This window comes from Trichechus manatus, unplaced genomic scaffold (assembly GCF_000243295.1).
Source record: "Trichechus manatus latirostris isolate Lorelei unplaced genomic scaffold, TriManLat1.0 scaffold00055, whole genome shotgun sequence".
Classification (NCBI taxonomy): Eukaryota; Metazoa; Chordata; class Mammalia; order Sirenia; family Trichechidae; genus Trichechus; species Trichechus manatus.
Window position 1 is genome coordinate 10,583,933 of NW_004443991.1, and position 14,703 is coordinate 10,598,635.

The 14,703-nt window shown below is 37.6% G+C and overlaps 1 protein-coding gene across 10 annotated transcripts in view; it reads left to right on the forward strand.

Moving 5' to 3' along the window:
- Positions 1-14,703, forward strand: part of BBX (BBX high mobility group box domain containing) — a 348,585-nt gene that overhangs the window by 145,696 nt on the left and 188,186 nt on the right. The gene's annotated exons all lie outside the window — the stretch shown is intronic.

Consider the following 14,703-nt stretch of genomic DNA (forward strand, 5'->3'; position numbering starts at 1 on the left):
AAGTATGGACTGAATGTTGCTAGGTCAGCAGAAAAGACTATGAATATTCAAAAATTGATACTGAGATTTCAAGTAAATTCTCAATTGCTAATCCAAAAGGGAATTTGAGTATGATGAGGTTTAAAGAAAATTAAATTTGTGGCAATATTTTAAATTTACTAAGTTCTTGGAAGTGCAGTAGGATACTTTATGTGCCCTGTTCAGAAACCTAAACCATGAACTATCTTTACTATGACAGTCTTGACTAAGTAGCCATCTATCTATGATTTTTGAATAATAAATTATTGCAATAAAATGTATTTCTTATCTTAACTAGGCGTAAATTGACAAAAATTCAAATTGCTGATAAAATTTAAGAAAGTTTAATTGATGTTGACTAAGACTGTATACTTCTACTTTACATATGTAAAATATTTTTATGCTTATCGTAAATACAGTGCTAACTAAGAAAAAAAAGATGCCATGCAAAACCAGCAATAATTTAGTAAATAAATCCTGGAAGATGTTGCTTGACAAAAGGATGCCAGGATCAAATAAATCAGGAAAACATGCTACGCTAGTCAGTTTAGGCAAAGTTACATTTCAGTATCAAAAGGTTCCCCAAATCTTAGTAATTTATAGTAGTAAAAGTTTATTTCTTACTCTGGTCATGTCTCTTTTGAATGTGCTACTGCTCTGCTCCATGTCCTTTTTGTTCCTGGACCAAAACTGAAGAGCAGCCTCTCTGGGATGCGCAAGCTTGTGGCAGAAGAAAAAGAGAGTGATGGGGGATACAGGGCTCTTAAAGCAGCTGCTTGGAAGTGGCATGTGTCACTTCCACTCATATTTCATTGGCCAAAGCCTGTCACATGGCCAGTTCTCGTGTCATGGAGTGGAGAAAGATAATTCTTGTTAGGAGTGGCCTTTTCAAGAAGGGAAGGCAGGGAAAGGCTGAATGGTGGGGGGCGGGGGGGCAGTGACTGTTTTAACTATACTATAATCTACATAGTACTATCTGTTGCTCTTCTAGAGAGACAGAGTCTACTAGTATCTTAAAGAGTCCAAGAAGTCCTGTGGAAAATTAATCTGTTTAAATGAATTATTTAACCCAGTCAATGGTAAATGAAAACTAGTCTGTAGTAAATGAATTGTTTAACCAAGATTTTCTAAAATTATGTGATCGTGAATCCTTCTGTTGTGATTACATGGAACACAGTGGGCCATGAAACCTTATCTGTGCAAGCTTTAAAGAATGAAGAATTGATACAGTTCCAGAGTTTCTTAAAGCTTTCAAACATTAGAACTTTTTCCACCATGCAGTAAGGGTTTATAGTATTGTATAATGGGGCTTACATCATTGTTTTATAAGTAGTTTTAAAATAAATTAAAATTACTACAGACTGGACTCTCAGCAGTTTCCATACAGAATCAGAGAAGGGAAATAATGATACTTGTGATAGTTTCTTACCTATGTATAATAGGTTACAGAGCTTTGACAAATATTACCTAATTTGATATGGGAAGAGAATGAGAAAATGGGTATTTTGCTTTTTTTGGTAGTAATGTAACAATTTTACCACATAATGGTAGCCAGTTGCCTTTGTCTACTTAAGTGCAATTTTAGGAATCATTCTAGAGATGAAGAATGCAGACATGGTAGGGAGTTTAGCAATTATATCCCAGCAGTTTTTCTGTGGTACTCCACCTGAGGTTTATTCATTACACAGTGACTTTCCATTATTTTCTCCTAAGCCTCCTAGAAAAATGCTAGACAACAGATGGAACTCCAGCAAAGACTGATTTGATTAAGCCTAGAGATATTCTAAAACATTACAACCAGACTTGTATGTATTAAGATGATTTAGAGATTGAGGAGTACATATATGATGCTTTGCTAGCTTATAGTTTCTTACGAATGGGGGGAAAGAAGCATGCTTAGACATCTGAGTCTTTTTTTTTTTAAATATAAAGTAAGGCTAGGAGACAAGACAGTATAGCAAAGCATGAGTTTTTGAACAAGAGTAGCACGTATAAATCCTAGTTCTGACATTTTTTAAATGAAAGAATTTAGGCGATTATTTTCTCTCTCTGAAACTTTGTTTTCTTGTCTTAATATGGAGATAATCTCTACCTTGGAGGGTTGTAAGAATTAAATGAGGTAGTTATGTCAGGTGCCTGATATAATACCTGGTACACGGGAGGCACTTAAGTAGCGGTAGTTAAAAAAAAAAATGTAATCAAAGGTCAAGGATCTTGGTTGTCTTGTAAAATACCACTGATAGACATCTGACAGTATATGTGGGTCTATGTATGTTTATTTATTTACATATAAATACACATACCAAGAATTTTGTAATAGTCCTAAATAATATATGAGAACCTAACATTCTTCTTTATCCTTATCACGGAGAGAAAGGATGAATCCTGTAGAAATGTTAGCCACCCTCTGATCTAAAACTTAATTTCTTGCCACTGAGAATGTAGAAGTCCTAAGGACAGAGTGACTGACAGGAGTGAATATATGGCCTTTGCTCTGAGTATTGACGAGGTCAGGATCAGGGCTTAAATCAAATTTCACAGACTCTTGAGGCAAGGTACAAAAACAGGAGATGGTGCCCCTGAGATTTTTTTCACTATGTAGAGCAAATGCTGTTTGGTTAAACAAAAAATCAGCATTTCTATTTCAAGATTTTTAACTTATGTTATTATTTGCCAATGAAGATTTAATTAATTTAATCTCCTTAGAAAACATCTCTCTTTACATTGTCCCCTTGAACTCTCAGAATCAGGCACAGCATAGTAATATCTTTTTATGGTTCAAAGCCCTTTGCTGTTCTAAAATGACAAAATTTCATGTGTTTAATATAAAATAACACATGTATCTAAAAATTTTTATTTTTGATGAATTATTCTTCAAATTGTTTCAAGCTGTTCTCTTTGTAAATGGAGCATCTATGTAACCATCAGTGACTCCATCAGCTGGATTATTGGTCGAGTAAAACTGCCTCAAAAATAGGAACTCTTCATGCTTGGTGGTTATCATTCTTTTCTACTAAAGCCTGAGAACTTAAAAGTGAAGTGAAAGACTTAAAAAATATACACTCCCTATGGTTATTTAATCTATAAATTAAAAAAATTTGGTTTATGATTCTAAAAAATCTTTGCCAGCCTTTAGGGTGGGAGACATTTGAAATGATGGAGTTCATATTTTCCTCACTTTGAAGTCACTGTGCATGAAAATGAGTGTCATACATGTGAAGGAATTGCAACATTGTAAAAGTGGACATCCATGTGTATTCATTGTTATTTAGGAATAGAATATATTTGAAAATTAGATTGAGAAACAACAGATGGTTAATCTTTTGGGTTATTTCTGTTTCTATTTACTGTAATCTATCAAGCCAATTCACATTGTTCAAGACAGTATTCTTTTTGTGAAGTCAATTGAGAATTCAAAGAAGGAATGGCATATATTTAAGATTCTGATAAACAAAAAGAAAAGAATATGTATTTGAAATAATGCCAGCAGAAGTCAGTGAGTCCTGAATCTGGTAGATCTACCATTTACTGTCTCCCTTTCTTCCTTCCTTTTTTTCTTTTCTCTGGTATCAGCTGTTAAGTTAGGTAATGGTTGTCTGCATTTCTCAACTACTAGTCTAAATGTAATCCATTGAATGTCTATATACTACTTCCTTCTGCTATGTAATAATACACTTTTTCTATTAGCTTAATCATTTATTGGACACCTGGGATTAGTGATGAATAAAGAAAGAGTTTACTTGTTGGTTACTGATGTCAGCTCAAAGTAAATCTCCTAGTTTTACCTTTGGACATTTTGTGCGAGTGTGTATGTTTGTGTGTGTGTGTGTGCATGCTCGTGTCCATATGTGTGTTCTGAGTCACTAGAATAATTTCAGTTTCTGGAGATTTGGTGTTCATCTAAAACAGAAAAGGAAAGAAGCTTTTAAACACTTTTCACTTTTTGAGACTTAAACGCTTTTATGTAAAAATAATTTTAAATTGATTTTTTAAATCTGTCAGCTCACGTTGTGGGTTATATACTAAATGATAAACTGTCAAGCAGTGATCCAGTTTATGGACAGCAGTTTAATTAGTTGAAAGATATTTTAACTCTTTCATACACTTTTGGTTTCAGTCTCTCCAAAAAGTAATTTACTGAAAAACTCAAAATACTTTAATGTAATGAAAATTATTTTTTTGCAACCATAGGATCATCCTAGTGATTGTGGAACTCACTAGTTAAGAACAGTACATATAAATATGTTCAGGTTTGACTTCACTGTCCATGCATTAATGCTGCTCTTGAAATGTGATGGCTAAATCAAGTATTATTATACTGAAGCCTGTATTTCTCTGATCTCTATTATAGAGAAAATATGTTTTTCCAGGAAAATAAATTGATCTGATAGGAAGGAAATTGCTTGTAACACTTCTCTCATAGTTTTTTTGCATTTCAGTGTAAAATATATACTGTGTTAACTGAAGATTGTGTATATACATCCACAAGTATGTCTGTATAAGTGTACACATGTCATTCTTTCATATAGCCTCTTCAGGATGCGAAGTGGTTTAAATTTATGCTAGAACGTCTGCTTTGTTCATTGCTGCATCCCCAATACCTAGAAACAGTGTCTGACTCTAGAAGTTGCTCAGAAATAGTTGGTGAATTAGTATTACAGAAGCTCACATTTCATTTACCCTGTATTCCATGAAACTTGGTGTTTAATTAGCATCTGTGGTCTATATGGAGATAATTATTTTTCCCAGACTGAGTTCAGGGAGAGCAGTGTTCTTTAAATATAAAAAGTGTCTCTGTGCCTTTAAATTTGCAGTTAGTCCTGTAATCAATAAATGTTGGCAAGCTTGAGAACTTGAAATGAGCAGCAAAAAACTTCTGGGTATTTGGTGGCTCATTTGTAGTGTACACTGAATCAGCAAGGGTTTCTTGCTGAACTCCTTCCCTCCCTTCCCTCCCTCCCCCCCCTCCCTCCTTCCTTCCTTCCCTCTCTTCTCCCTTCCTTCCCTCCCTCCCACCTTCCTTCCCTTCCTCCTTCCTTACCTCCCTCCCTCCCTTATCTCCTTCTGTCCCTACTTTCCCTCTCCCCTCCTTCCCTCCCTCTTTCCTTCCTTCCCTCTCTTCCTTCCCTCCCTCCTCTTTTTTCCTTCCCTCCTTCCTTCCCTTCTTCCCTCCTTCCTCTCTCCCTCCCTTCTCTCTGTCCCTCCCTCCCTTCTCTCCTTCTCTCCCTTCTTTCCTTCCATCCCTTCCTCCTTCCCTCCCTTCCTCCTTCCTTCCTTCCCTCCCCCGTTCCCTTCCTTGCTTCCTTCCCCCCTTCCCTTCCTTCCTTCCTACCTTCCTTCCTCCCCTCCCTCCCTTCCCTCCTTCCTTCTTCCCTCTCTTCCCTCCGTTCCCTCCCTTTTTTCCCTCCTTCCTTCCCTCCCCTCCCTCCTCCTTTCCTCCCTTCCTTCCTTCCCTGATTCCTTTCTTCCTTCCCTCCTTCTTTCCCTCCCTCCCTCCTTCCTGGCACTACCCAGGTGGACATGTCCATGAAACTCAGTCCATGCCCTCAATCTAATTTGGAATACCTACTGTGTTTTCAGCACTGCTAGAATTACCAAGTCATCAAGTAGATGTATTATTAAAAAAGTCAATAGAGAAAATTTTCAAATCCGCAGCAACCGTTAATCCTTAACTGTTACACCTTTTGCTATAGCGATCATGTTTTCCTCCCATTTAAAGTCCTGACACACACAGTTCATCTTTCATTTTGATTTGTAAGTGAATATGCAAGTGGATGATAAAGTTTTCAGGTGTGAAAGTTTAGTTGTTCCTGTTAAAATGATAGGTGCTGCCTTTCTTTATTATTCACTTAAAGTTTCGCTTTTTAGAGAAAGTAAGGTAAATCTTTCTAATAAGACTATGATGATATATCTTGTTAATAGTAAATGGTGTTCCAGTCATATCTTTTTTATGAGTTTTTAATTAATCATCAGAATCGTAGAATTTTCACTGATTGTTTCCATCGTAATAAAATATTTCATACATTCAAGTTTATAATGTACTGCTGAAAAATTATTTAAGAACTTTTACTTCCTTATGTTTATAAATATTCTGACTCTTGCCTTCATATTGTCAGCTACGTAATACTCACTATTGCTTCCTAGAGATGACTATGGATAGGCAGAAACTTACAAAAAGGTTTCCCTATAGAAGACAGATTTAAATGAATCACCTTTTTTTGAGCTGTAGCATGCTATCTTAGAAGCTGGGCTATGGAGTTAGATGGACCCAAGACTAAATCTGACTCAGCTGCTTATCACCATTGGGACCATGGGAAATTTACTTAGTGTTGTCTGTGAAATGGGTGAATATTCATAATGTGAGGTTGTTATGAGGATGTAAAGTGCTGAGGACACAAAGCCAATCCAGTACATGGCAGGAGCTATTAAGAAAATGTGTTTATTCTCAAAGTGGACAGCAGGTCAAAAATGGCATTTGACTCTTTTGCTTATCTGTTCCTTGGACTTGAATTTTAGGCATGTTATTGTATCCTTTCACAACAAGGGCAGTGTCCAGCTTCAATTTGTACATCTGTATTATATTGGAAACATCTGTATTGAATATAGGATGGACTTGTTTAAAATTATTAGAAAAGAATAAATAACATTCTTTATACTCTTAGATATCTTAAAATATTTTCTGTATAATTGTAAGCGATAGAAGTTTGAGTTTCTTTTAATTATATATGGTATTTAAAACCAAACCCAGTCAGCAGTGCTACAGGTGTTTGGTTAGAAGGAAGCTTCACACATCCTGGGGTGTGCGGACCCCTTCGTAAAGGTCTGACCATTTTTAGGGCAACCCAAAACCAATCCGATTTCATGGGATACCTCGGTGCCCATTACTAACGGACACCTGGGAAACCCAGTGTGCCCGAAAGGGTATTGGTTTGCATGCTTAGACCAAGCCAACAGGATTTGGGGATTAGGGTGCCTTGATTTAAGCTTGGTCAACACCAGTTGTTTCATTGGGCTTGTAATCCTCAATAACAACACAGTTTCAATCTTTCAGGGAAGCACTAACCCAGCTTCCCAGGGAGCCCTCAGCCAAAGGAAAAGAGAACCCATTACCCTCGTAGCTTTAGGGATCACGGTCTTGATGGGGGCACTTGCTGGATTAACAGTGGGTGCAGTTTACACCAGTGCTCAAGTCCAAAATCTATCCAGTGTTGTCCAAGTAGTCAGTACCAATTCAGGACAAAGTCTGTAGCCTTACAGAGATCCCTGAACTCATTGGCCAATGTAGTCGTGGGCCACTGAATCACATTGGACTATCTCCTGGCTGAACAGGGAGGTACCTGCATAGTCGCAGACACTTCCTGCTGCATGTACGTTAATGTTTCTAGGGAAGTAGAACTCCGGGCTCAGAGGATCCTTAAACAAGTTGAGTGGCTAAGGACAGCCCATACACAAATGGGTAACAATATTTGGAATCTAATCAAAGGGTATTTACCTTCCATAACCTGGTTCCTTCCCCTTTTAGGACCCACAGTAACTATCCTTCTACCACTTTTATTTGGTCCCTACTTGCCCAAAGTGCTGGTTAAGTTTATGTCTTCTCGACTCCAGCAGTTCCAAGTCAAATTAATGATGATGCAAGAGTTCCAGCCCATTCCCGGGTCTGAATCCAATAGCCCCAAGAAAACTCTAGACCATGGAGAGATTTCTACTCTGCTAGGCAGGCCAACAACCCAGTGTCAGCTTGAAGAAGTTACAGAAGAAGAGACCTCTGCCCCTACACCCTCATAAAGAATTATGAATATGAAATCTCTCGGGGGAATGAGATAGGGAAGGAAAAAGGGACTGGGCCCCTAGGCAAAGGACCCTGAACTAAAAATATGTGCTTAACTAATGACACAAAACCCGTTATCTTGGAACATGATAATGAAAGACCAACCCACCCAACTCTAAATGTGCTTCCTTGATAAGATGTTTTTCAGAAGAACTGGCCCGATCTTGTCCCTGGAGCATGCGCAGACATCCGCAGGTGACCGACAGACCCGCGACAGGAATTGAGCTGGCACCACGGGGGAACTGCGCAGGCGCAGCACCCCATAATAAGTCCCGCCATCCAGTCCCAGGAGCCTTTGTTACAGGTTCCATCTTGAATTACCTCTTGCGTGTGTGCACCTGCCACACCCTTTTCCAAGAAACCCATACCCCTTTTGTGAATAAAGATGAAACCATTTCCCGCCTGGAAACTTTTATAAGCCCTGTAAACCTTTTATTCGAGGAGACAAAGGCTAGCATTGGATTGTCCATCTTTGTCTACGCTGGCGAGCTACTTTTCTCAATAAAGCTTTGTTCGTGCAGAAAAGAAATAAAATAAAAAAAACTCAAATCCATTGCTGTTGAGTCGATTCCGACTCATATACTTCCCCCCAATTAATTTTTCAATTTAATCAAAACTGAAACATATAATCACGTTAAGAGAGAAACCATCTCTATCATTCAGTAGATTTATTATAGTCATTTTAGGAATATTATTGCTACATACTATTGCTATTTAACCCAAACAACATGTAAATTAGTTAATCTTAATGGTAAATTTTTATAATCTTGATAATTTTCATCGAAGACTATAATTATTTTAGCAAAACAAGGATATCCATTGCTGTCAAGTCGATTCCCACTCATAGTGACCCTATAGGACAGAGTAGAACTGCCCCATAGGGTTTTCAGGGAGCCGCTGGTGGATTCAAAGTGCCGGCCTTTTGGTTAGCAGCCGTAGCTTACGGTAGCTCTTAACCACTGCGCCATCAGGGCTCCAAAAACAAGGATGTATTATGAATTCTTAATAAATTTTTAGAGTATAAAACCTATTTTGTTATTTTTTATCTTACCCTAACTATGAAAACTTAAAAATTTTGAGTTAAACAGCTATTTCAGTCATGACTTTACCTGTTCAGTCATAAACTGGAAAAACAAAAGCAAAATTTCCCTTTTTTAGGTCAGTGGTTTAGCAATGTAAAATTAATTGATCCAAGAGAAGAAGATATTTTTCTATACCTGCAGAAAATACTACCTCTGTTGATAGTATGTACTTTCTAAAATTTTCATGTATATAAGCACAAACCAGTAGTACCATTTGGTCTTCTGTCACTAATATCAGTAAATATTTTGCTTATTAATTTTTAATATCTCATAACAATAGTGTCTAAACCTGTTCGGAAGATAATTCTGAAGGTGTCTATGAAATACCTTGGTTCCTTCTAAAATCTGCTCTATAACTTAGAATGTATGTGTTGGATGTTTGCTTTTTATTTTTAATTGCAGTTTTGTCTTTTCCTAGTTGAATATGTACACATCCTAAGCATAAGTACCAGGAATTATTAGTCTGCACTTTAATTATTATACGCTGAAGGCCCAAACCTTTCAGGGCCACCTATAAGAGTGATTGCACCCTAGATCATTGTTGCTCTCTAGTCTTTCTCATGTTCTGTCCTATTTCATTTTATGACCTGGACTGCCCACAGTAATTGTACTAGAGAAATAGTTTTGTTTAAAAATAAAATAATATTTTTCTCTTTCTGTATTTGTTTATCGAATATATATTTACTGAAACTACTATGTGTAAGGCAGTGTGTTAGACATTGCAAGGGTTGTAATATAAACATAAGGCAAAATCTAAAAAGGCAGAAAAAAGGAATAGACTAATAAGTCTCATTAAGAGTTCCGAGGATGATCTTGATTCTCAGGGTTCTCCCTTCTTCAAGGAAGACCATGTAGAGGGGCGAATATAGAAGTCTGGAGAAGTTAATACACCTTTTTGTCAGGTAGATGGGCACATGCATGGTAAATTGGGTAACTTTGGTGGAAAATCAGATGTAAAGGGCCTTGAATGTCAGGGTAAGTTTACGTTTATTTCTTTTTCAAAGACAGACAAACAGTGAAAGTTTCTGAACAGAGGAGATAAAAATGGGATGGATTGGAAGGGAAAAGAGGCATTGGAAAGATTGTGTAGGAGACTTTTGCAGTAGCCCAGGTGAGAAGAAATGAGTTCTGTTATACGGTGCTGGCTACTGCAAATGGAACCACTGTGAGAGGCATTATGAAGGTTATTGCCTGTCTGTGTGCATCTGGAAATATTTTTGATTGCGGTATCCAACAGCCAAAATCAGATAAGTGTTTTTTTCAGTCCGTGGGGCAAAAATGAATGGATGCTCAGTTTTAAGGATTCCTTCAATGAAGATTTTCTCAAACCCTTGATGCCTACTACTATTTAGCCTCTGTGTGTGCCTTTGTGTGTGCGTGAGAGAAACACGTCCCTGGGTGGCGCAACAGTTTGCACCTGTCTTCTAACCTAAAGGTTGGCAGTTCAAACCCACCCAGTGGTACCATGAAAGAAAGGCCTGGTGATCTGCTTCCATAAAGATTACAGCCAAGAAAACCCCATGGAGCAGTTCTATTCTGACACATGTGGGGTCACTCAGCATCAGTCGAAATTGACTTGATGACAATAGTTTTTTTTTTGGTGTGTGTTTAGTGATTATAAATTTAGCTTTCACTGTGGTCCTTAAAGAATATGACTTCCAGGTATCTGAGCCAGTTTAAAAAATACTAAGCTACAAAACTAGGCAATTGACTGAACTTGTGTGGAGGGATAGGGGATAGTAAGAAGGAAGGAAGTGTAGGGTGTTGAAAAACAAGTCAAAGATAGGTTTTTTAAGTGTGGTTTTCCAGAAGAGCATTAATACCACTACCAGAAGTAGGGAGGTATACCAGAAACTGATTTGGGGAAAGAGGAAGTTAAGTTTGGGATGGATTGAATTTGAAATGCAAAGAGGACATCCATGTGATTATGTTTAGGATATAGGAACTTAACCATGTTGATAAGTGAGGAGTGGCTATATATAATACTTTGTATATATATTTAATCTTCACATCAGCCCTATGAAGTAGCTGCTATTTCCAATATTTTATGATGAAACTTTCAAACATATAACATTAAACACTCATGTAACCACCACCTAGATTTCTGCCATTAACTTTTGTTATAGTTGTTTTATTGCATACCTGTCTTATCTGTCCATCCATCAATCCAATTTATTTTTTGATGCATTTCAAAGCAAAATGTAGACATCATTACAGCTTCCCTAAATACTTCAAGATGCATATTATATACTAGAATTCAACATTTGAATTCTACAAATACAAGTTTTTTAATGTAAAATTTCCATTCAGTTAAATGCACAAATCTTAAATGTACATTCTCTCAGTTTTGATAAATGCATACACTTGTGTAACCCAAATACCTATCAATATATAGAACATTATTACTGGTAAGTACTGTTTTTATTTCCATTTTGTAGATGAGGAAGCTGAAGCACAGAGAGGTTAAATGATCTGCCTCGGGTCGCATTGCTAGTAAGTGACAGATTTGGAGTTTAAACACAGGCAGTCTGGCCGCAGGGTTTGTGCTGCTAACCACCACATCATACTGCCCGTGGACTATCCCCACATGTTCCAGTGTCCTTTTACATTCACATGTACAGAAGTCATGTTTGTTTTTAACATAAGTTTGTAGACACAGAAGTGGTTCACTTGGGATTAGTGGGAGTAGAAAGGCTGTTTGAGAAATGCATCTGCTCATCACAAAAGGTTCATGGCAGGAGGAAGTACAAGGGAGTGTAGCATGACAAAGAAGTTCCCTTCATGACATACTAAGGTGAACCCCTGTTGAGTAACTGTCTTAACTGGCATGCTTGATTAATGTTTCCACATGTAAATGAAGTGACAGTGAATTTTCTAATGATGACACTGAGGCTCAGGAAAATCCTCAACTGCCACTTCAGTAATTAATGATAAATTATGTTCAGTGTAGTTTTTGTATTAAGCATATTTTTACTCTTTTCTAATTAGTAGAAAATTGTTCCTCTGTGTGCAGTATATATAGTACCACTTGATTACCTTAATACTTCAGTCTAATAGAATTGACCAATTACGGAGTTATAAAGTTGAGAATTTTGTAAAAATTTCAACAAAGAACCTAGTGGAATTCTTTGACCTTTCCAAGTAAATTGTATAGAATTATGATAAGTAAGGATTGGAATAGGTTATATTATTATTATTGGTTTGGAATACTTAGATGGATCATCCCTATGAAAACAACTTGAATTTTGTTTTTTTTTCATTGTACTTTAGGTGAAGGTTTACCGAACAAATAGTTTCTCATTAAACATTCAGTACACATATTGTTTTACGACATTGGTTAACAGCCCTGCAACATGTCAACACTCTCCCTTCTCGACCTTGGAGGACCTTTTATTTTTGGTGAAAATATGCATAGCCAAAGATACACCATTCCAAAAATTTCTACATGTACAATTCAGTGATGTCGGTTACGTTCTTCCAGTTGTGCTGCTATTCTCACTATCCTTTTCCACATTATTCCATCACCATTTGTCTTCAACTCACCGTCCCGTACGCTTCCCATCAAACCTTTTGAGTTGCTGTTGTCAGTTGAAAACAACTTGAATTTTGAGGCCTCATTCCTGCATTGTGTTCATAACACGAACCAGACCTTAAAAGTTGATCAGTAGTCTTTGTTCACTACTCAAATGTTGAATAATCAGTCATTATATGTAACTAAAAATAAATTTTAAAAAAATCCAAAGTATTATTCAAAATGCAATTAAAAAACAAAAAAAGAAAAAGAAAAGATGTAGTTAGCAAAACCTAGCCAGTCACTAGAGGGCAGAGCAGTACTGTAACTTCAGGCCTTACTTGAAAATTTCTGATTTAAAAATTGCTGAGCAATATGAAAAATATATTGGTGTAAAATTGAATAGAAATGTCTTTGTATTCTTATTATTTTGTCTTGCTGTGAAATCTAATATGTGCTTACTCTTGTATCAAAGGAGATTTTCTGGTAGTTACATTGATTGCTTCAAAAGACCATGATTATTTAGAAGAGTATCAGGAGTATTCCTCAAGAAAAATACTAAGGCTTACAAAGTGTGGTGCGTTAAATCATTTCTGCTCTATGTAGTTCCCTGAAATTTGATTGTAGTAGAGACTTTAGACAAGGCATTTTGAGAGAACAAGTAAGTTTGAAACCAGTCATTTACTAGTACTTAGATCTAAGGATTTATTGAAATGTGCAGCACATTTCATCCTTCTGGATGAATTATTAAGTGTTGAATTATTAAGACTTTAAAATTATGAAGTTGAGTAACCTGAGTTGTTCAGTATCGCAAAAGGTAGAAAAATTTTATCCTAAATTATGTATGGTTTGAATTTTATTTTTTAAAAATAGTTTGGATTCATACATGATTCATTTATACATGACCAGGATATAGAACATAAAGAACGGGAAAAGCTCTGGATTTTAGAGTGAAAAGTTCCCAAATCTCATTCACTGGTTTGTGACCTTTGGCAGGTCATATTACCTCTCTGAGCCTCTATTTTCTCAGTTGTAAGACTGAAAAAATATTTCCCTGTCTACATCGCATTGTTTTGAAGATTGTGTGTGTGCGTATGTGTGTGTGTCTGTGTATGTGTATGTATGAAGTTACTTTGTAAATACGAATTTTAATAGATAAAGATATAAATTGTGTATATACTCCAAAGTTGAGACTTTGTAAATATGAATTTTAAAGATAAAAATCTTAGAGAGGCATGGTCAACATGGCGGACTAGTTAGATACTTCCTATATCCCTCTTACAACAAAGACCTGGAAAAACAAGTGATTTGATTCTACGTGAACATCTGGCAGCCCTGAACAAGGCAAGGTTAAGAAATCCATCTGAGTCATACCGGAGAGGAAGACCGTTTGGAAGAGGAGAGGAGCACTAGAGCCGTGGCAGCGATACTGCAGAGACACAGCCACACTGGGCTGCGGCGAAGCAGGCAAACAGCTGTGCTGTGCGCCTGCTTGAGGAGCAGTTTCCACATCGAGAGAGAGCCGGCAGCAGAGATTCTGCTTGGACGCTCCGAACCAGTGAAGAGCAGCTCCCAAGAGGCTAGGATAAGTACACATGCACACACTTTCACGGCGATTAAAAAAAAAAAAAAAAAGCCCATTTGGGAAAAACCTCTTTCCCTTTTACTATTTACCTCTGCGCTCTGCACCGGATTTGGGAAAAACCTCTCTCCCTTTTACCTCCTACCTCCGCGCTCTGCACTGGATTTGGGAAAAACCTCTCTCCCTTTTATCTCCCCCCTCCATTCTCTGTGCCGGATTTGGGAAAAACTCTCTTCCTTTTACCTCCTCCCTCCCCTCTCTGCACCAGGAGTCCACTGGGCCGGAAGTAGATCCCAAAAGGCGCCCTGGCCCATTCTCCTGGCCTTGGAGAGGGAACAAATAAGCTGCTGGCTCCTGTAGCCCAGGAACACAGGGTCGGCACAGCTCCTTAGCTGGCCATAGAAATCAGGAGTCTGCAGACTCTGAGTGCCATACACCCCTGTATAGACTTGTGGGGACCCATCTCAACAGTGTTAGCCCTCACTACCACAGTACAATAGGGCAAACATCTGAAGTTTTAACTTCAACTGCTTCAGCTGTGAACGGGCAGATTTGTGATCCTCGAAACAGCCCTGCCCCTCAAGTAGGCACTTTTATCGATCTGCAGCAGGGTCTTGAGGACTGGTGGTAGCTCCTAAAGTGCCTAGTCACCTGCTACAGGAGTTCAAGAAAAAGTGGT